This window comes from Mustela nivalis (genome assembly GCF_964662115.1).
Source record: "Mustela nivalis genome assembly, chromosome: 2".
Taxonomy (NCBI): domain Eukaryota; kingdom Metazoa; phylum Chordata; class Mammalia; order Carnivora; family Mustelidae; genus Mustela; species Mustela nivalis.
Window position 1 is genome coordinate 55,902,779 of NC_139021.1, and position 21,537 is coordinate 55,924,315.

A 21,537-nucleotide genomic window follows, 5' to 3' on the forward strand; every position below is an offset into this window, starting at 1 on the left:
CATTACGAAAGGGGAAATCATGTTAACATTTGTAAATTGGTTTTAAGTCTCATGACTTGATTTTATGTTATTTAAGTTTCCCTTGAGAAACAAAGAATTAAAAGAATTTTTAAAGGGAAAATTAATGAAAGAGGGGAAAAAACTGGGAACAACTTATAAAAAATAGACTTTTTAAATAAAATTGAAAAAGGCTTAATCGAGGAGACAAAAAAGTAAAACAGTCAAAAGCAGAACCGAAACTAAACAGTGGAAAGTTTTCTGGCCAGTCTCAACAAGGAAAAAAAGAAAGAAAATAGTGAAACAGTACTAAGATTAAGAAAGAGAGAATATAAACATGAATATAGACAATATATAGGTAATTACAAATAAGGCAATCTGGTAGAAAAATCTTAAGTGAAGTTTTCTTTTACTAGTTATCTAGACTTACCGTAAAGCATATAATAATTGAAGCAGAGCAATTTGCCACTAATAGACTAAAACAATAGAATAAAGAACTTAGAAGAAAGCATTCAAAAATGAGGAAGTTTGGCATAGGACAAAGGTAGCATTTAAGCACCAGGGAAAAAGGGTGGAAGTAAGTGACTATCCACTTATATCCATATTACATCCTGAACTTGAACCATAATACAACTCCAGATGCCTTAAAATTTTAAATGTGAAAAATCAGACCAGTAAGATAAACTAGAAGCAGTTCAAAGAACTACTACTTTATCTTCCTTTCACCAAATTTGTCATTTTTTATTTTATTTCATGTTATTTTATTCTATTTTTTTTTTCCTCCTGAACTGTCTATTCTGGCAAAATTGATGACATATGAAACAGAATATACAGTCATGGAAAGTTCTTTGTAATTATTGTTTGCAAAGCCAATTTACAGAAAAACAGCATGGTATGATCCCGTTTTGTTATCAAAAACAATCATAATGAAATGAAGTCCATCCCTCAACTCTGCATCAGTATTTGGATACTATCCCAGCTGACGTCTCAGAGGTATAAGAGATATCCAGCTGTTTATTGTCATTGGGTATCATTAAGTCGGTTCTAGACCCCATCTTCCCTGTCTTATGGACAATTCAATTGCGGCTGCATTGGGTCCTGTTCTCCTTTCACTAGTTACCGTCCCACACGTGGGAGGAAGAGCTAATCTTCAGTCCATCATTGTCAACACTGATCATTTATTTTCCAGGTGAGGGATAAACATTCGAAATCTGGTGTCTTCCTGCTCTTCTTGGACACGTAGGGTAGAGAAATACTTACTGAAGTGGGCACACTTGTTAAGGCACACTGTCCTCTTAGGGGAACTCATGCGGTCATCCTGGGAAGTCTGGATGCTAGGACAGTGAAACTGGACAGCAGGAGTCCTTCACATATTCCCTAACCTGTCATCCTTTATTTTTGGGTGAAATTATGCTTCCTGTTCCAATATACCTCAAAGATTCCACCTTTCTCTTTCTGGTTTCTTCAAACATATGTAGATAACATTTTATATGACTTTAAATTAGCATAAAAAACTAGAGGAAACCAAGTTGAAGCCACTATTGGTTTTTTATCCTTAGGAAAAAAAAAAATCCTGAGGAAAAGAAATCTAAAATTTGAATAATTGATTGAACTGGGGGGGACGAGGACAGGAGTGCGATACTGTTTGGAGGAAGGAAAAATAAGGAAGATAAACAGAGTCATAACAAATATATGCTAATATTCTGATTATGTGTGTAGGAAAAGATCTATAATGATACAAGTAACTAAAAATAGTTACTTCTGAGATTAGGGACACCTTTAGCTTCATATAGAACTGTAGTATCTGAAATATTTACAGGAATTTGCTACTTTTATGAACTACAAAAAGATTAGCTGAAGAAGCAAAATAGACCAAACTATAGGAGAGTTTTGTTTTTACAAAATTTCAGTTTATGATTATTAGGGATATAACTAAGTCAAGGAAACTGTCTAAACTTCCTAAGATACTGTGTCCATGCATGATGGAGATCTAGAGGTGAAAGTTTGAATGTTTATTTAAAACAGATTCTTTATTATATTTGAAATATTTGAAAAGGAAAACTCCAGTATGAAAACAATATGAATATAACACATGAGTTTCCAACAGGTATATATCTTAAAACTCTTGAAGTCCTTGGGCAGGTGATAAAGTTCAGGCAAAGATCTAGTTCTTCCATGAAAAGAAAGTTTTAATATGCTTTGGGACTCTGAGAAATGCCATCTACATGTTGCTTATTAGTCCAGAGACCATCAGAAACACAGAAAGCAAGATTATGACAAGCTAGTTTTGATTTACTTTAGAACAATTTCATCTTGCTTAGTAGAATGTAGGACTTAAAATCTGAGAGCTGGGCAGAAGGATGTATGTTGGTCTCTGAATCCCAGAGGAAATAGGAGGGGCAAAGAGCCAAATAACAAGAGAAACTTAAAAAAAAAAAAAAAAAAAAAAAAAGAAAGAAAGAAAAGAAAAAGAAATAAAAGCAGTTGTTTTTGCAAAGGTTCAGAGATTTTATAGTCCCTAAACCAAGGACCTAGAGTCTACTTGTCAATCAGGACCCCAGAATGTAGAGATTCCACTTGGGCAATAACATTTTTTCTCTTAACCTAAAGCAAATTTATGCCATCCAGTTGGACCATAAGGAGATAAAACTAAGAACTAAAAACTTTTTTTTTAAAAGTCCCAAATGGTAGTCATTGAAAAAATAAACCACCTGCAACAACGAAGAAAAAGAGGTATGCGTGTTTTTTTTTTAAAGATTTTATTTATTTATTTATTTATTTATTTGACAGGCAGAGATCACAAGTAGGCAGAGAAGCAGGCAGAGAGAGAAGGAAGCAGGCTCCCTGCTGAGCAGAGAGCCCGATCCCAGGACCTCAGGATCATGACCTGAGCCGAAGGCAGAGGCTTTAACCCACTGAGCCACCCAGGCGCCCCAGTATGCGTGATTTACAGTGCGCTAATTCAAGTGGTAAATTATTGAATCATCAAAATTAAAATAGATAATCTCATCGTTCCAAAAGGAATGAAATAGTAGGATAGCGTGGTATAGTCATAACGAAATGCTCCCAGATTCGAGCTTTTCCAAATTCTTTGTTTTGCTGCCTACATTGTGAACAAAAAAAAATTTGTTGGCTCTACTATCTGCCTCCCTTTCCAACTACCACCCCTGCCATGGGTGTAGCTTCCCCTCCCTGTTCTGCCCCAACCATCCTGTCCTCCTTGCTGTTCGCTGAACAGGCTATGGTCTGCCTAGGAAATGTTGCTCCTGGGAAGCAACAGCTGAACTGAAAAGTGGAGTGCTTATTTAAATTAAAGACAGTGACCCAAAGTCGGTGATGTAGACGTTATTTCATAATTAAAAGTAACAAGTTTCCTGGTTCTCAGCACACACATGAGCATTAATTGAGCATGTCACTGTGATGAGTCCTTTTTCATTGGATGTTCCATAAGGAAGTTGTAATTTTTATCGTTTAATACAGATAAGAAAACTGAGACAAGCTGGAAATGTCAGAGCTGAGAGTAAAACTCTGCCTCCTTTCTTCTTCTTCTTTTTTTTTAAAAATATTTATTTATTTATTTATTTTAGAAAGCGTGAGAGTGCACATGGAGGGTATTGGGGTGTGGAGGGAGAGAGTCTCAGGCAGACTCTGCACTGAGCTTGACTCCGGGCTAGATCTCACCACCTTGTAAAAACTCTGCTTCCCTCACCAGTATTCTGTACTAATTCCTCTGAGGTTATATATAAATTGGGTTATATGTATATAAATGAAGATCCTTTGCAGACCCATAAATTTAAAAAACCCCAAACTTCTAGAATTTTCTTGCAATGGTTGGCATAAGGTTTTGCTCATTCTCAATATAAAAAAAATTCTTTGTCAATGTACACTCACATGCACACACACACAGAGGAGTACTATCCATGTTTTCCCTCAAAGCTATAAAAAGGTTACCTAATCTAAAAAAAAGATATTCAGCTTCACAACTTATGAGATCCTCTATAGTTTTAATATCTGTCCTGCCCTGCAGCTATCCCCCAGCAATAAACTATACATAGGAATCATAGTGTAAGGGGAAAATAAAGATATAGAGTGACACCAATATGTGAAAGCAGAACATCTGGAAATTCAGTGAAAATATTAATAAACTCAGTGAAAAATTTGGTCAAACTTTTCTGATATTATATAGACAAAAATAAATGAATAGTTAGCTCAGTGAAATAGCTATTTTGGGATTATTTGAAAATAAAACGACAAAGTATTCTAACTATTGTTTCTAGATTATTCTTTCGTGAATTTGGCCATTTAATTTTAGTGCTAGGTCTGTTTATATATAGGTGAGGTATAAATACATGCTTAAAGTTTTGGTCAGTGGATTGTTTTTCACTCAGAGGAACAGTAAATGAGCTCTCTACTTCCTTTTCACTGCAAGAATAATATTTTAGAAATTGGTGTGGGAATGATATAACATATATAAGACATTCATGTATGGAAGTCAATAACTCAAATGTCCTGATCATATTAAACAAGTAGATTCTTTTAAAGATAGTCTTTTCTACTCCTGATGGTGAACTAGAGCCAGCCCAGGGAAATACTGGCATGTAGCCTTGAGGTAAAGAAGATGGCTAATGACAAAAGGAAATCCCAGAGGTGGATCCTGAGGATGGAAACTGTGGTGGCCTTGACAGGAAACAAGTTGGAGGCAATAGGGCAGAATGTGTCTGGAGTATCCCAGGGACAGGTAGGCAAGTTCCCATTGAGAGAGAAGAGGAAGGCATGTGCCTCCACTAATATTTTGGTTTTTGATTTATTATGGTGAAATACATGTAAAACTTGCCATCTTAATCATTTTTAGATGTACCAGTGTCATTAATCATTAAATATATTCATGTTATTGTGCAGCCATCACCATTATCCACCTCCAGAACTTTTTCATCATCCCAAACTAAAACTCCATATCCACTAAATAAAAATTCCAATTTCTGTCTCCCCTCGGTTTCTGATGAATACTATTCTACTTTAAGTCTCTATGAATTTGACCACTCTAGGTACCTCTATAGACTGAATATTTTTGTCCCTCCTAAATTCATATGTTGAAATACTAATCCCCAGTGTGATGGTATTAGGAGGAGCGCCCTTGGTAGGCTTTGCTGTCTTGAATTGGATTAGTACCTTTACCAAAGAGATTCCAGAAAGCTACCTTGTCCCTTCTTCCATGTGAGGACACAGCAAGAAGATGACGGTCTTTAAACCAGAAAGCTGGCTCTTACACTAGACACAGGATCTTCTAGTGCCTTGAACTGGACTTCCTCACCTCAAGAACCATAAGAAATGAGTATTTGTTATTTATAAGCCACGAAGTGTATGGTATTTTATTATAGAAGCCAACACTAAAGTATTTTGTAAATAGAAACGTACGATATTTGTCCCTTTGTGTCTCATTTATTTCATTTAGCATAATGTTTCTGCTTCTTCGATGGTGTAGCATTTATCAGAATGTCATTCCTTTTTAAGGCTGAATAATGTTCCATTGTATGGGTATACCACATTTTGTTTATCCATTCATCTGTCACAGGACATCTTGGTTTTTAATTGTTAGGTTATTGTGAGTAATGCTACTGTGAACATGTGTACACAAATATCTATTTGAATTCTTGCTTTCAACTCTTTTACGTACATACCCAGAAGTGGTATTTTTTAAGTATTAGAACTTTTTATTGACGTATATAAAGTGTTGCACAGATCATAAGTGTACAGCTTAATGAATTGTCCTTAAGCAAACACACAATGTGATCAGCAGGCAGGTTAAGAAGCAGAACCTCACACCCCACCCCAGTTGGGCCCCAGACCCTCCCCATAGGAGCCCAAGATCCTGACTTAACCCCTCAGATCAGTCTTGTCGGATTTTGAAATTTATACAAGTGGAAACACGCAATATGTACTCGTTTTTTATTAGGTTTAGGAAACTATAAAAATTATGTTTCTGAGGTTAGTATAACGTTTGTAAAGTCTTAAAAAAATGCATGTTGCCACAATGGACGTTTTGTTAGCTCATTCTCACTGATACATCATATTCCATTATTTGCATATTACACAATGTGTTTGCTCATTCTGTGATCAATGAGAACTGCACATCCATTTTTTACTCTTTTATTTTTTTCCACTTGTATTGGAAAATAATTGACATATATCGCTGTGTAAGTTTAAAACATGTATGATGTTTGATTTATATATATATTTCGAAATGATTACCACAATCTTATTCTTACAAAAAACTGGTGGTAGAGACTGGTAGAAGGAATCAGGGTGGTGGGCTTCAGGTCTTACCCTTTTACTTCTTCTACTGTAAGAAAAGAAATTAACGAGGTAGCCATATGATTTGTTTTTAAAAAAAAGCTACCAGTTGCCATTTGACTTTCAATCCATACACTGGGTTCTCCTTAATATGTTAATACACTCATTCAAGTGGGGCTTTCTGAGACTAAAGAAATTCTCTTCTTTTATCCCTACCTAGGCAATCTGGCAATTTTTCTTTTGCCCTCATTATCAAAGTGTGATCCAGTATATTTAACATGAATGTAGTTTAGAGGCCTTGCCATAGGAATTATATTTCAAAGAACTGAGGTGGTGTGGCAGGGAGGTGTTGGGTGAAGAGTAGGTGTCCAGTCCAGGCAGGCATCTCTTGGTTTTTCCATGACAGCCGCAGGATTTATAACTCCTGGTGCACTCCATGGGGTCCCTTTGACTCAGCTCTCTCTCCAAACCTCTTCTCTACTCTATCAGCACCAGACCCCCAGAGCACATTCCGCACAATTTACAATCATCCCAGAAGGATCCTAGTGTTTCAATAGCCCTAGTCGCTGTGTTGAGGAGCCACATATTATCTTGTTTTTTGCATTTTTTTTGGCTTTCTTTCTTTCTTTTTCTTTTTCTTTTTTTTTAAGTAAGCTTTATGCCCGATGTGGGACTTGAACACATGACCCTGAGATAAAGTGTTGCAGGCTGTACCGACTGAGCAGGCCAGGTGCCCCCAAAGATCTGAGTATTTTCAAACTCACGGTCTAGAATGTCTTCTACCTTAAATTATTTGTCTCTTAAAAATGCTCTTTTTGGATGGATAGCACATGTCATACACTTACTGTTCAGTTTTCAACTTATTTTGTATTTTGGATGATCAAGAAACTCTAATATTAGGGTAATGAATAAAGGGAGGATGGCTAAAAAGCTTCAAGCTGGGGTAAATTGGATTCAGAATTTCTGCTTTTATGGATTGCAGTAAAGAACTCTGCTCATGTTGGTTCGTTTTTGTTTATGGCGGTGAGATTCAGTGCAAAGAACGTGAGTGCTAGGGACGGAATTGTGTCCCCCCAAATCCATATGTGGAAGTCATAACTCCAAGGTGACTGTATTAGGGCTTTTAGGAGGTAATCGAGGTTAAATGAGATCATAAGAATCGGGCTGTAGTATTAATGGCTTTATACAGAAAAGAAGAGAGAGATTTTCTTTCTTCAGCCACCATGTGAGGACACAGCAAGGTGGTGGCCATCTGCAAGTCAAGAAGAGGGCCCCCAACAGGTTCTGAGTCTCCCTACACCTTGATCTCAGAGTTCCCTGCCTTGAGAACAGTGAGAAGTATTTCTGTTGTTTAAATCACCCAGTCTGTGGCAGCCTGAGCTGACTAAGACAGTGTGTCTTATCACTGAAGCTCTCTGCCTTGGAAGGAGTCACTTTTGCTTTTTGAAACTCAGTTTTTTAATTTATAAATTGTCAGTAATATTCCTTGTTTCCCCCAAATAGCTGGGAAATTCACTGAGATAACATACCCAAAGTATGATAGATAAAAAGTAAATTCTTTTTTTTTTTTTTAAGATTTTATTTTTATATTTGATAGAGATCCCAAATAGGCAGAGAGGCAAGTAGAAAGAGAGGGGGAAGCAGGCTCCCCGCTGAGCAGAGAGCCCAATGTGGGGCTCGATCCTGGACCCTGGGATCATGACCTGAGTCGAAGGCAGAGGCTTTAACCCACTGAGCCACCCAGGTGCTCCTACAAAGTAAATTCTTAAAAGTTACTTCATTTCCCCTTCCATCCATTTTTAAAAAAATTATTTATTTTATTATTATTTTTTTTAACCATCAGAGCACAACTATAAAACATAAAAGGCACCATATGCTGCCACCATTTTTCAGGCATAATAAGAAAAAATAGCTAAAAGTTATTGAGAATTTACTATGGATCGGCACTATAGCTAACACTTTATTTGCAGGATCTCGTTGCATCCTTACAGATACTTTAGAATAAACATTGTTATTCCCTTTAACAGATAAGGAAACTGAGACTCAGAGAAGACATATAACTTCTCAAGATTACATAGCTATTGTAGAGTGGATACGGGATTTATATCCATGTCTGTCTCACTCCCTGGGCTATGTTCTTAATCATTTTCTTATTCCCAAGTATATGATTATTGTTCATTCAACCCGAGGGCACAAGAGATTCAATCATTGCTCTCACGCACTTCACTATCTAGTAGGAAAGGCAAAAGTGAAAATCAATAATTAGTAAATAGTGTGATAAATGTTAAATCTGCACAAGATGTTGTTGAGGACAGAGGACAGACGCCAATTGTTTGAGGAGGCCAGGAAAGAGTTCCCGGATCCGTTTGCTGGACTGCCAAGGTGGACAAAGACATTTCACACTGAGGGTCCAAAGGCCCAGAAGCATAAGGACAAGGCTCATTGGAGAACTACATGTAGTTCTGGGGGCCTGCCGTGAAGGGCACACACTCGGGAAATGTAGTCAATGAAGCAGGAGAGGTTCGTAGAGTCCAGAATGTTGAAGAACATTTGTATGACATACAAAGGCATTTCAACTCTCTGCTATGGAATATCCATGTGAGAAAATCATTCCTGTACGTCTCCCGCCGTGAGACAGTTTCATCACAGAAAGGAATGTGTCTTGTTCATCTGAGTATCCAACGACGAGGAAAGGTAGTTACTCAGCAAATATTTGCTGCACAAAAAAGTGAATGAATGAATGAGTAAAAGAGCAGTGTTAAACACATCACAATATTCATTTTGATGGCAGGGGTACGGGGTTAGAGGATCCCAAGAATGGGATAAGGGATAACAGCGAAGAGGAAATTTTCCAGCAAAAATATAGTGAGAAGGATATTGGAAGTTATTCAAGAGAAAGACTGTCATTTACCAATATAGAAAACACAGAGGGTTGTTGGGGGCAGGGTGACATGACGTGGAGAAGGAGAGAAGCAGCTTTCAAGAGAATACAGATGGGTTTGGGTTATGTTGAGTGGGCAATGGTTGGATTTCTGGTTGTCACTTGAGTTTGGAGGCTAGAGCTAAGGGTCGTGCTCTGAAAACCTTGGCAATACATGTTGATATTGACAGAGAGTATGTACAGAGTAGATACAGACTGGAGTGAGTTCTGGGGTTGAAACTTAGGGAAAAACAAGTGCTTTCCAGAGATTAATACATGTTATAAAAAGTTATTTGTCATCAAAGATAGAGAAAGAAGAGCCCCGGATGTGGGCTTAGGAGGAGTAAGGGATAAGATGAATTTTGTGGCATGAAATCTAAGGTAAATTCAAGGGGATATGTTTTCAACAGGATTAAACTCTGCAGAGAGGAGTAAATTTAGCACTATTTGCTATGTGTTGTTTGACAGTATATTTATTGGGGGAAATTATGTGATATCTATGGAATTAATTTTAAAACAATTTTAGGGGGCTGCTTTTCTTGGTGCTATAATTTTTCCATGACTTGGATGCATTTTATATTCAGCAGTGGAAATTGAGCATTTTTAAAAAGTAAATCATATCCCCATATGACATTTTCATGAAAAAAAAAAAAAGAAAGAAAGATGTTAATACAGTGTAATATCAAGAGGATACAGTGAATGCAATTACTTGTTTGCTCAAGGCATCATTAAGTAAGCTGTTGGTAGGTGCAAAAAATAAGAAACCCAAATGGAAATTTCTGAGCAACTGGTGTGTTGACTTTTCTGGTGGGAGGTGCTCTTTAGGATGGCTATGGTAATATAAAATCTCAGGAATATACAGGAATAATCTTAGAGGTTTTTGAATAGAATGAAATTATTATGAATAGAGGCATAACTGAAGATTTGGCATACTTATTTATTTACAAAAATAAGGATTGTATTCATGGTTGCGAAGAACAGTTGAGATTCCTCTGTTTTTAATTTTTTAGAAATTTAAATTATCATCATAATACAATTTTTAAAATATTTGATGAGACTAAGTACCTATCTAAGTGTCTGTGCTGTGCAAAGAGAAAAGAAGCCTGTATTTTTTTTTTTTTAAGATTTTATTTATTTATTTGACAGACAGAGATCACAAGTAGGCAGAGAGGCAGGCAGAGAGAGAGAGGAGGAAGCAGGCTCCCTGCTGAGCAGAGAGCCCAATGTGGGACTCGATCCCAGGACCCTGAGATCATGACCTGAGCCGAAGGCAGCGGCTTAACCCACTGAGCCACCCAGGCGCCCCTGTATTTTTTTTTAAAAGATCTTATATATTTATTTGACAGAGAGATAAAGAGGGAGCACAAGCAGGCAGAGAGGCAGGCAGAGGCAGAGGGAGAAGCAGGGTCTCCTCCGAGCAGGGAACCCGATGCAAGACTCAATCCCAGGACCCTGGGATCATGACCTGAGCCGAAGGCAGCTTCTTAACCAGCTGAGCCACCCAGGTGCCCCAGAAGCCTTTATTTTTTTACAAAGAATTACTGAACCTATAACATATAAAAGAAAAATGTACATAAGTGTGTCACTTGATGCTCGATGATATTTTCACAAACTGAATACAGCTGTAAAATCTACACCCAGACCAAGAAACAGAACATAAGCAGCACCCCAGATGTCTTCTTTAATCTCCCTCCCAATCACTAAGAGTAAACACCATCTGCCTGTACGACATAAAACCTAAATTTTTAAACACTAGATTTTATCTGATTCTCTACCATGTAAATGGATAACAGTTCACTGAAGATGGTGCATTTATTGGTTTACTTGTTTTCTTCTTTATTTAGGCTTTAAACTTGTCCATGGCAGGGATTACTGCTTACTTTGCTCATGTTTGCAGGAAGAGTCTGATGCAAGGTTGGGAACATGTAGGCGTTCGGTAATTAAACTGACTAATAAAAATGGAATGCAATGGAAGCAAAGAAAACCCGAGAGCAGTTAGAGCCAGGAATTATTCCTTATAATACAGGTGTTTTGGTCTTGGTGGCACTGATGGACTAACATGTACTGGGACCAATTCTCATTCTGAGCTTGACTCAGGACAGGGCAGAGAGAGAATAATAATTCTCTCTGGTTGGTTTTAGGTCTTGTATGATAGGATATCAGAGAGGAAGATTGATAATGACACCATTTCAGGATCTGTTATGACATCAAAAAGATACTCTAATCTGACAAACTTTTTCTATAGTAGAGAATGTGGGCAAGATGTTTTCCTTCTGTTCTTCAAGGAGGTTAAAATAGTCCCTTTGCCAAGACCACAAGGAGGTTATAGTTGAAGGAAAAGAATTTCAGTAGTAATATTTCATCATCGCTGTTCATTCTACATATTTTTTAGCATTTTCTCTCGGTGTAGTTACTGATAAATATTAGATACACTTAAAATGTCACAAAAAAAGGAGAATAATCAACTATATATTTTGCTGCATTTAATTATCTAAATGTTGTCAATAACCTTGATTTTCTTATTCTTCCATTGTACAAATGACTTTTAATTCAACGATACTAAAAATAATTAAGATTAAGTGACTGCTTACTATAAACCAGTCCTGTAATTTACATAAATGAACCCATTCTAGCCTCGCAATTATCACACCTCATATTATATGCTGCCCTCATTTTAAGGAAATGAGGCTTAAAGAAGTTCAGCTATTGGCCAAAGCCATAAATCAAGTGGGTCTTTGACTAGAGATTCAAATCCAGGTCTGTCTGGCTCCAGAATCTGGGCTTCTACCTTCTGTAAGATACTTCAATATCTTATCAATCTTTATGCGCTGGGCTTTTACTCACTATTAAATACTCAATACAGTTTACTGAATATTTGTTTTGCCTAATGACTCAGTTGATATCCTTTTAACTAGAAAATATAGCAGTCCTGAGAGGAGGTGGTGGGAGGGTGGGGGTGGGGGGAGTTGGGGTGGTGCTGTCTCTGGTGTTGGCAGTCATTGAGAGAGATTTCTAGAACACACCAGAAGTTTGGTTATAAATTTGGAGCAAGTATACAAAACTAGAAGGCAAAAGTCCCAAGTATTTCATTCAACTCAAATTGGAGTATGACGAAAAGGCATCCTTGACAATTTTATACATGGATACAGGCCTTGCAATTCTGGCCAATGTAGTCAACTTTTCGGATAAATGTGTTGCCTCTGGAAGTTCCAGTTAAAAAGAAAAGGCTATCTGTCAGTTTCCATTATTACTTCATCATGAATGAAATGAACTTGTTGTAAGAAACTGTGCAAAGACTATCACAACAGCAAAAGGCCAACTACCAGCTAAGGGTGTCAGAACGGTAAATTGGTCTCCTGAGAGGAGAAGACAAAAATATCTTAGGCTCCAGTTATTTCCCCGATGACGACTGTTGAAAGGAGAGGGTGGTGGTCTTCTCTGGAGATAGTGAGAGAATACTTCCAAGAGGCTTCCTGGTTCCCCTGACATAGAGTTGGGGACTAAGATCAGGCTCTCTGTATAAAACCGTTCCCAGTCTCTCTGTAGGAGGAGTGCTCATCTCAACTTGTCCCCCAACCCTTAGCGGCCAATTCTTTAGCCTTGTTTCACACTCTGCTCCCACTGTGTGTTTTGGGGCATCTTTGAATTTCTCCCAATATACCTTCAGGCATGTAAAAGTACTCAAGAACTATTTTGAAAACAGCAAGTTACTGCTAGTATCTGCGTATGCTAAATTTCCTAAACTACTAAAACTCCATGAAACAGGGTTTTGACTGCTGTAATCTACAACTCTCCCAAGTATAATTTTAAGTACAGTGAGACACCAAATAGGTGACAAGGTAGTCATAAAAATACAATACTATTATTTTGTCTTTTAAGAATGAATCACACACGTGACGAAATAAATCTATTCTTTTAAAGCCTGGTAGATTATTTTAGGCCATATCCAGAGAGAAGTAGAATGCGTTCAATTAAAAATGATTGAGAAATGTTATTCTTTATTTTAAAATAGCTGTCACTTAAATTATTTATAATTTTTATTCTCAGCTCAAGAGTAAAAAGACAAATTTTCTATAACCGGATAGCTATTATAAAGCTAACCAGATACCTTTGTCTTTCTTCTTGCTTTTATATTAAGCCCTATAGACTAAGCTCTTGGCTATAAATAAAACTATTGATGTTAAAAGGTCATGGCTGTGACCTTTCACATGTTTCTTCTCCACTGTATCTATATACACTGTATACTTTACCCAGAGAAGAGATTCTTTATTTAAGAGAGCTTAAACTGTTCAAATTTGTAATGTACTGGGGATTTTGGAATGTCTGGGGGACTTAGTGGATAAAGAACTGACCTTTCATCTCTGAACCCAGACACAGTCTAACCTCAGATAAGTGAAAAAGTTTTGTGTCAGTTGCCTGCATGATAAACTGGTACTATCCACTATCTTCCAACCCAATTAAGCATTACTGGCAGATCTGGCCTCAAGAGGCACATGGAGTATAGAAATGGAATTACTTCTACTCCTGGAGAGGGTGTCTGAACCTTCAAGATAGGATTTTAAGGTTATAAATGGGAAGCATTGGCCAAAGTAGCATCTAAAGATAGAAATCCATAAACCCATGAGAAAGCCACCCCTCACTCCCATAATCGAATGCAAATTTTAGATACTGGGATATTTCCAAGTTCCATGCTTTTAGCTTTTATTTGCTATGTCTTCAGATGCAAACTGTAAAATATTTGTACTGTTTTAATTTACAGGAAAAAAATAACTTGGATGTAGCAGACAGTAGCAGATGTGTGTAGTGGTGGGTTGCAGTGAAATGTGGGGCTCATAGAGCCAACCTGATGTTCACAGAGAAACACAGGCTAGAATTTCTAACATATCAAATAATACACAAATCCCTGCATTTTATATTGGACTATGTGATATGAAGTTGTCACACGTTTTCATTTTATTATTTAGATTTTCACTCCCTTAACATTAAAATGAATTCCCATTTCAAATAAATGTTGGAAATAATTAAAGAACACATAAACTTCTTAAGGACAGGATTGCTGTTTTTTTTTACATCTTTGATTTGACAAACATGCAACCCAACAATGCACAGTAGATATTCACTCTCCACATTATCATGAATGGATGAGTGATGATCAAAAGAGGTACTATTGCATGTTGGGTGGCCATTGTAAGTCGGAAAAAAAAAATCTGTAGAGTGTTTCAGTTTTGCAGAAGTAATGAGAGAGAGGAAGTTGAACAATTCCTATAAAAATATTCAAATAATTTAAAATTCTAATAATGGAAGGTGTCAAATTTAACTTGAGAAGAACTTTTAATGAAAGGTAATATAGTGGTTAAGTATCTTTATTTTTCTCCCTTAGAGAGAAGAGAATGGCCATTGTCATTTAATTTACTTTAAATAGAGCTTCATTTACATATTACTGAGAACTTTGTAATGAGCAGTTATACAACAACTATTTTAAAATTAGCAAAAGAAAAAGACAAGATTTTTTTGGATATATTGTTTTGTGGATATATGATAAATGACAAGAAAAAATAAAATGGAGAACACTGATTTAATCTCTTTGGTTGGATTAGAGTTATTTTTATTTACTTATTAATATTTTTCTATATCTTTATGTGCTGTACACAAAGCATATTTGTTATTCTTTTAACCAGGAAAAGTAACCTCTGAAACAAACTCTAAATTTTACCTGGTTACAACTTTCTCTGTGGCCATCATTCATGTCCGGAAAACTGAATACAGTATTCATTCTGTAAATTTGAAAATCACGAAGTCCTTTGGACATCAACGGGGCGACACTTGAAGATGTTCCCGTGAGTAATTTGATTTGAAAGTTGAGTGAAAGTGATCTCAATAAAAATGAAGAATCCAAGTTCAAGAGCCAAGTTCTAGCAAAGTGGATAGAAGGGACTAGGAACTTGAAAATACTTGAGGGGAACTGCGTTGAGTTGTTCCAAAGGGAAAACAGTATGCTTATTTTGATCTATGTACATGGATGATCCGGATATGTTCTTGGTGTTGAAAAAAAAAAAAAAGGAGTCAAAAGGTCCCAAATGAATCACTTGTGCTAAGTCCCACATCAACAAACAAAGACTTAATACCTAACTGCAGTTGCAGCCTCTCCCAGGAAGGTGATCTTTAACCAGTCAGGCCTGGAATCACCTGGTCAGCACTAGGGATGTCATCTGCTGGATAGACCCCCCACCTTCCTTGAAGCGGTCTACTCTTTACCAGAAACTTCCCTGCCCTGCCTCCTTCTGCTTGTGAAAGCCTTCCATTTCGTATAGTTCCTCCAAGCTCTTTTCTGTGAGATGGGATGCTGCCCTATTCATGAATCATTGAATAAAGCCAATTAGACCTTCAGATTTACTCGGGTTTTGTTTTTTAGCAACGGGTTTAGCCAAATGTGATTAGCTGAACCAAATCATTCCTCGATAGTACTTTAGTGAAGACATTTAATGTGAATGGCAAAAATATTAGCAAACTAGGAATATTAACACAAAGAACAGAAGTAAAAACCCAGAGGGTAAGAGACTGAAAGATCAAGATCTGAAATATCCAAACTGCCTTCAAATTGGAGGTGAGAAAATGAGGCTACGTTTTGTCTTCAAAAAGTAGATGAGAAATACAGGCAGAAAATCTGCGAAGGATTGGAGCAGAATATTTTTGTGAGAAAAAACAATAGCTGAAATTCAAGTTTTGTAACCAAGGATTTTGTGTTTTATGTTTTAAGATGATCTATTTTCTCCATATGGCTTTTCAAAGGGAGATTGGATATAATCAGTAAGAACCATTTAAAAGGGCTTATCCTGGAAATATTATCTTCTTACACTCACTATTTTTCCTATCTAACACTGGAAACTAAAAACGAAACCCTGAATTCTGATACCAGCACACAAAAATTTTAGCTGAATCTTTTGTTTAGAGTTGAAGTTTTTGTTTGTTTGTGTGTTTGTTTGTTTGCTTTGAGAAAATATAGGAATAAAGCTCTCGTTTAACTTGCCTTGCGGTAAGTCACTGCGTCCTCAGGGCAGAGCTATACAACCACAAATGGCTGCAAATATCACATTCCTGTGAATTCATATTTTCATGACCTTTCTCAATGCATTTCCTTTACAGCATGGGTAACAATTATAGTTGAAAAAGCTACTTACCTACTTATTAATTTAATGTAAGTGTACCACATGAGGCATGAAGGTATGTCTACTTTTGCACCATTGTATCTGAAGTCCTCAACTGCATGACATCTAGTAGGTGCTTAATAACTGTTGAACAAATGATTAAATCAACAGGCAAATAAAGCTCTCCTTGAGCTTTCATTTCCACCTAACTCACACGTAAGAAAACAGATGTCTGCACTCAAGCAGCCTTCCAGTGCTCAGAAATGATTTTTACTATTTGAAGGCTGAATAATATCTTGAAATTTCATTGACTCAGAAATAAGCATTTTTCTAGAAATGAAACAAAAAGTAAATATGCAACCTCGAATGTCCCCCAAATATTTAATGGATAAAATACCAATTTAACTAAGAAAACGCAAGTCAATGATGATCATTATGCATGTTTTTCTTCAAAATTTCTTCCTGTTTCTCACACGGAAAGGCCTGGTTAGAGATGTCATACATGGTCATTTAAAACCATGTCCACTGATTTAATGTCTGCAGGCACTCGAGGCATAGTAACAGCCAAGAGAAGACCACTTGCTTTAAAGATGATAACACCTTTGGAATGTTAATAGTGTAAAACTTTCTAAAGGAAAATGATTTCTTTACTGCACAAGGAAAGAGTCAGATTGGCTTAGTCCATTTTGCACCTTTGTGCTAGGGAATCTGTAGGTTTAAATTACAGCAGCTTCAGTCTTTGCTTTTCAATCCCTTAATCCTTAAGGAGCATAGGTTTCAGTTCAAGACAACTTCACACAGAACATAAGAAAAGACTCTGTGAGCCTACCTCAAGTATGATGATCTTTTTTTCAGCTGTGATCTTTCGCTTGCATCCCATAGTAAAAATGACTTTGAGGCAAACCAGTGTCAAATAATTAATGCATTTTCAATGAAGGACTTTTTTCCAGTCTGCTATAATGCAATGCATGAAAAGCAATAAATACTTTCATGTAAGCCACTTGTACCTGTGGTTTTCATCACTGTTTCACTGGGATCCTTCACATTAGAGAACCTTTGTGAGGTGCCTAAGCTGAAATGGAAAGAAAAGCTGGCCTGGGAGGTTTTACATCTGGTAGCCTACCCCATTACTTACAGGCTACATCTTAAGAAAAAAAAAAAAAAAGTTATACAGGTTGAATTGGGGCAATTATGTTCTGATCTAAGACATATATATTTGTCGATTATTTCCAGGTGTTTCTTAAAAAAACATGTTTTCTTGATCTATAATTAATATTTTGCTGATGGAGCTCTAGCAAAATGCCACAAAACCACTCACCATTTCTCCATGCTGTAAATGATATGAACTAATAGTAACCATATTAAGATTCTTAGGTTTTTAAGCATTATCCTAGTTTGTGTCACAACTATTATTTAAAATTATAATATCCAGGTGTTGTATATGGTATTTGATCAAAGGGAATGGAAATGTAATGAGTTATAAGTTTTTTCCCCGAGGACTCAAACTGTACATAATGGCAGAGGGTGTGATTTATTTTCTGAGTCATTCTGGAAACAGTTATAAAAACCTTTAGTTGAATGTTCGTAACCGGGGTTATTGAATTTGCTGATATTTCCCACTTATTGCGGGGGTGTGGGTGGTTTAGAAATGCTATTTTTTGGAGGGGAAAACCAAACTAAAGTATCTTCAAAAAAACCCCCTACATATCAGAAAACATTAGTAGCACCTGCGGATTTTTTTTTTCACCTGCTGATTTTTTTAAATGAATATTTCCAGCCTCCATATGACACGGTCACAGAATCAAAAACAAAACAAAATACAAAAAAAAAAAAAAAAAGACTTCAAAATTGACCTTTAGAGATAACAAAAAGAGACACTTGATTTTTTTTCTTGATGGTGATGTATGCTTCCTCTAAATTACAACGAACAGTAGAGCTATAATTTTATGAGAATATTCCTAATTTTCCCCACATTAACCTTGTGTTAAGAAATGCTAACAACTTTGAATTACAGGACTAAGTACTCTTCCCGTTTGTTCTCTGCCATCAGTGAGAATGATCAGCCTTTCCCCTTTAAGCAAATGCAATAAGGAAGCATCACAAGTGGGTTGAACACTTTTTTTTTTTATTTTTGATCTTCCTCAAATATTGTTTGACCTTAATCACTGTCTTCCAACAAGCTTAATGTGACATCACCTTGAAACAAAAACACACAGCTCTCAAGTCTGGCTCTGGAATGAAAAAGCCCTGATTATTAGTCCTCTGTGTGATCTTTTCAGATTGCACTGATGAGATGAAGTTTAATCTCGTTTCTCTCCTCTCCAGCACCACAAACCACAGGCAGTTTAAGGCAGCCTGAAAATCTCTTACATCTGGAAGAGCAATAATTCATGGGATTTCGCCTGACAGCCATGACAGGCAGCAGGGCAGCCAGAAACAACCGTCTCTTATGTTGTGCTATTTGCAAAAAATCAGAAGAGGAGGAGTCGGCGCAGGACCACATCCTCCTTTAGCATATGTTAGTGGAGAAAACCCTTTTATTTTCTGCCAGATGCTTCATGAATAGGTCCTAAATATTACATAGACAGTAGCTATCGCTTCCAAACAAAATTCCTGGGTGTCTGCTAAGCTGCAAAGCATATGAAGGCCTATTGTCTGGCAAAGGGTCATGGTTAAATTTGCACAGATTTTTTAAAATAGATATCTCCGATGCGACGTGTAATTTATAGGCATTTGCACACCCTGCTGTGCATGAATATGATACCATCTTCTGAGGAGGATTATTTCATGAAATGTATATGGGATTTAGCTACAGTAACTTTTACTGGGCAGCTTAGAATGGCCGGCAAAGTACTAGAATTTACTGCGGCATGGCTTGCGCCGTCAGGCTCAGGGTTGGTGTTTATGATTTCTGCAGAAGCAGAAATAAACAACTTCTCCTTAATGGGCTTCTTTATGTGTAGGCAGCAGTGGCCCTATCTGGTCTCAAACAGTAGCTGGTGCAGCGGCCTGTCCTACTTCATGTGGAACCGAGGTCTGAGAATTTACATTTCTGCTTTTCTGACTTTTCTGTGGCAGTAGCCAGAAATGGTGAAAGAGACTGCGAAGGTTTGAATGGGTAGCATTCCACTCTACTGTTTTTAGTGCCAAAAATACACTGTGGCTAGAAGGACTCAATTTTTAAGACTCTGACAGGGAGGAGAGAAGGAAGCGGCCAGATTTATTTTCAGATTGTACATTGTCGATAAATCCTGTAAAAATACTCATCAAACGAAATTTAAAAGACTTCTCCGAGAAGGCCTGTTTTTTCCGAAGTAGGCGATAGAGTTAAATCACCATTCAGTATGCATTTCAAGGCATATTTAGGCAGTGGTCAGAATTCTACGAAGCATGGACGCGAGCATATGAATATGTTAAATGTGTATTTTCCTCCTTGGGCAAAGATTTAAAAAAGGTAATTACCTAAAACTTTTCTGAGGTAACAACAGTTTTGAAAGTTCTGAAAGAATGTTGACGTACGTTGTATGTAGGAGCAGGCAGAAAATACATTTTTTAAAAAGCGAGACAACCGTTTCATGCCAAAGAAAAACAATTCCTTTGCCAAACTACACATTGTTAACTTAAAATGTGTTCCATGTGGAAATAGGAAGACTGGTTTTAAGGAAAGGCTAGTGATCTGAAGTCAGCTGGCTCTGTGCCTGTCAGCTACACATTTTGGCTTCTAGTTTTACAGCTAGAATTGGAAATATTTATTTCCCTATTTAAGAGCGGTTCTTTTCCTTTGCCTAGTAAACCAATGAATTTGCCTGTAAACATGCATATAGAAAAAAGACTTCCAGGCAATACGCAAGGGAGGAATAATTGAAAATCTCTCGTAGGCAACATATTATAGGTTGGAAAGATTGCATTTTCCTCTCTTCTCATTCTGTCCGGCCCTTTTGCCAGCATTTTTTGTTTACTCATCACATTTTCTGGAAAGAAATTAAATTACCGAAGCCTTCGGCTTTTGGGTTTGAAAGCTTATGACCGCAAGACAGACACATATTTGGAAGACATATCTCTACTGATGACAATATTTACCTATCACCACCGTTTAGAATTATCAACATCAACAAGCCTTCAGATAGAGCCTGTTACTGGCTTCTTTGAAGTAGTCCTCCTATTGCCGTGGTCTTTTGCGGGTTATAGATGAATTCTCAAAGGCAGCATGAATCCACAGTGATGAGCATTCATTGGAAGGAACTTACACAGGGAAAGAGTCTTGAAAATGTTAAAATATATATATATATATGTGTGTGTGTGTGTGTGTGTGTGTGTGTGTGTATATACATATATATATAATTCATTTGCTAGTCATAGCATACTTACCTTGAATCACTTAATTTATCACAGGTTTTTCAGTGTTTGGTCTTGGCAATAAGGAAGGCAGGAAAAGGATTCATCAAAAGTATTCTGATGTTGTTTTACGTAATGTGAAATGGTGGGACTTAGAACTTCAAGTATATACAGAGCTGTAGTATTGATCTCAGTTTCACTGTCTCAAAGGCAAATCCAGAGGCTTTCAGTAGCCAGATTTTAGTAAGTCTGAGTGGGTGAGAGCTATTTATTGCAATCCTGAGAGTATAAAGCTCCTCCTTTTCACACATACCCCTTTGCTGGAATACCTAAGTTTTATTTATGATTTTGGATTTTATTTCACAGCATTCCAGTTTAGTTTAGCATGATGTATTTAATAACCATGTCGACTGTCTTAATTACCCTATAAAGCAGGGTTCCATTGGCATTTGACCCTCCACGGCATTCCAGAGAAACTGCAGGACCATGATAATTACCAACCGCCTGTGAGAAAATTAAACAAAAAGGCCCAACTTTTAAACCACCATTTTAAACGACCTATTACATCTCAGGAATAAATCATTGATGAAATAGCCTGCTTAACAGGAAAATAGCTATTCCATAGCAAAGAATTTCCCCTTGCATGATCATGAAGAGAATATTAAGTATTCTTCAGCTCAAAAGGTTAGATTTTATGTCTGTCCAATGCCTTTTAATGACACATTTTTGTGTAATTTTACTGTAATCAAAGCCTTTTCCCATAGAGGTTACAGACTGTAGATATTTGTCAGTCTTAAACATTTTGCTATCCATGGAATATTAAATGCACATATATATTGCCAGAGGAGG